At 38.6% G+C, this 2,376-nt stretch overlaps 1 protein-coding gene across 1 annotated transcript in view; it reads right to left on the bottom strand.

Annotated features, from left to right (window-relative positions):
- The window catches only part of ints6l (integrator complex subunit 6 like), a 29,809-nt gene that overhangs the window by 23,800 nt on the left and 3,633 nt on the right, over window positions 1-2,376 (bottom strand). The gene's annotated exons all lie outside the window — the stretch shown is intronic.

Here is a 2,376-nt window from a genome sequence, read left to right as displayed (position 1 = left end):
AAGAAAGAAAGAAAGAAAGAAAGAAAGAAAGAAAGAAAGAAAGAAAGAAAGAAAGAAAGAAAGAAAGAAAGAAAGAAAGAAAGAAAGAAAGCCCCTGGTAGCATCTGGAAATGTTTAAATGATAAATGGTCTGAATTTATATAGCGCTTTAGACCAAAGTGCTTTACACTACAGACATTCACACACTGATGTGGTAAGCTACAATGTAGCCACAGCTGTCCTGGGGGACACTGACAGAATCACCGGACCCTCTGACCACCATCAGTGGGCAAGGTGGGTGAAGTGCCCAAAGACACAACAACTGAGACATCTGGAATGGAGGATCGAAACATCAACCCTTCAGTTACAGGATGACAGCCCTAACCACTCCGCCACAGCCACAGAAACCAAACTGTTTTTGCCCACCAGTGAAACAAAGACTGTTAAGGGGTTAATGTCCGATATTGATTTCCCACTTTTTAGCTTTGTGTTTCTGTTTTGAGAGAGGAGATGGTTGGTCAAGTTGTATCTGTTTGATCATGATAGTGTTAGTGACGCTGTGCAGACAGGAATAACTGAAGTAGAGTCATGTCAGCGGTTTGGTCGTTTTTTAGGGTATCCAAAAAAGACGTGTGTTTGTGTGTATATGTATATAAATAATTTGTGTCTTTGCATAATATTGGTAAATATTGGTTATCAGCCATAACTGCAAAAATTATATCGGATATCAATATCAGCTGAAATTTTCATATCAGTGCATCCTTACTAAAATCATATTATTATGAAAAGAAGCAGTGTTGTACCCATTTGTAAACTATGTTATGCCTGACATCATGTAAGATGTAGCAGTATTTGCTGGGAATGGCTCTCAGCTAACACACTAATATTCAGCTCAATATCTGTAAAATTAACTGAGTTAAAGCCATCTTTCTGTTGCCTAAAGTTAGTAATTTGTGGTGGCCTTTTTAAAATGTGTTGAGTCCAAAAGCAAAAGAGTTGTAGTCGTACATCCAAAGATTACTTCCTGAAAGTTTTGTCATAATCCATCCAGTGGTTCATGAGATATTTTGCTAACAGACAGCTTTGACTCTAATAGTTAACATCATAGTTTAAAAAAACACATTATGCCATCAGTTTGAGCTCAGAGTTTGTGTTGATCAATAAAAGATAATCACACTTTATAAGTCACAGAGAACTGAAAGGGAAGTGATTGACAGTGAAGTTACCCAGGCACACACCCTCATTTAAACCAGAAGAAATGTAGGACTTGAATTCAGACTACAGAATATTTCTGTTTTCCTCCTGCCCAGCCTCGTCTTCACATCAACAATTTATTGCACCTGACTGTGCCATCGCGCTCGCCCCAATCAGCTCATATTTGAGCTGCAAACCTCACGTGCACCGAGCAGACAGAAATAACAACCAGAGCCTGAGAAGCAGAATGCAGACTTCAGAAGGAGACAAAAAGCCTTTAGATGGCAGCACCTGGAAGGGTTTATTACAAGAGAATGGCATCTTTATTTAGCGGAGGTGTGATGCACGAGGCTGCCTGCGAGCCCCATTTACAACTTGCTGTGTTTGCAGCAGCATCCACTTTGCAATATTTTGTCATAATTACACTCCTACAGATAGTGAGAATTACACAGTCAGGGTTTAGGTGCGAGGCTGAGCTGTAAACAGTAACTTTTTGTTTGGATCTGAAGATGTGAAGTGTGTTTTGCACAGCACCATCATATGTAGTAACAAAAGCCTCCAACTTCACTGACAGAGTAGTCATATCAAAGTATGTGTTTATGTGTTATAGTCTCAAATGGCATTTTAATGCAGTGTGATAAAGGAAATTGTTCAGTTCTGCTTTTGTTGGACCTCTCGTCAGCTTTTGACACTGACCATCCGACCCTGTTAGATAGACTGAGGAGTTGTGTTGGTATCTCAGGTTCTGCTTTAAAATGGTTGTCCTCTTTATTATCTGATATATAAACCTTTTTTGCTTCATCTTCTTAGATCCCATGCCGGCCCTGTTCTTTTTGGTGTTCAGCAGGGCTCTATTTTGGGGCCACTGTTATTTATTTCTGCTTTATATGCTCCCTCTTGGTTTGATCCATTCATCTTTTATGGAAATTTCCTATAATTGTTATGCTGATGATATTCAGTTGTACATCTCGTTTTTTCCAAATGAAGTTGCAAAACTGTGCATTTTACTACATTGTTTGGCAGTGGTGGGATGTAACTAGGTACAAGTACTTTCTTGAGTACATTTTTCATGTATCTGTACTTTACTTAAGTAGATTTCATCATGGGTACTTTTGTCTTTTACTCCACTACATTTTACATTAAGTATCTGTACTTTCTACTCCACTACATTTCTGTAATGCGTTGAATTACAAAGTACATTCA

Source organism: Austrofundulus limnaeus, unplaced genomic scaffold (genome assembly GCF_001266775.1).
Source record: "Austrofundulus limnaeus strain Quisiro unplaced genomic scaffold, Austrofundulus_limnaeus-1.0 Scaffold408, whole genome shotgun sequence".
NCBI lineage: Eukaryota > Metazoa > Chordata > Actinopteri > Cyprinodontiformes > Rivulidae > Austrofundulus > Austrofundulus limnaeus.
The sequence above is the reverse complement of the archived record's forward strand: the minus strand, read 5'-3'. Positions and strand labels throughout refer to the sequence as shown.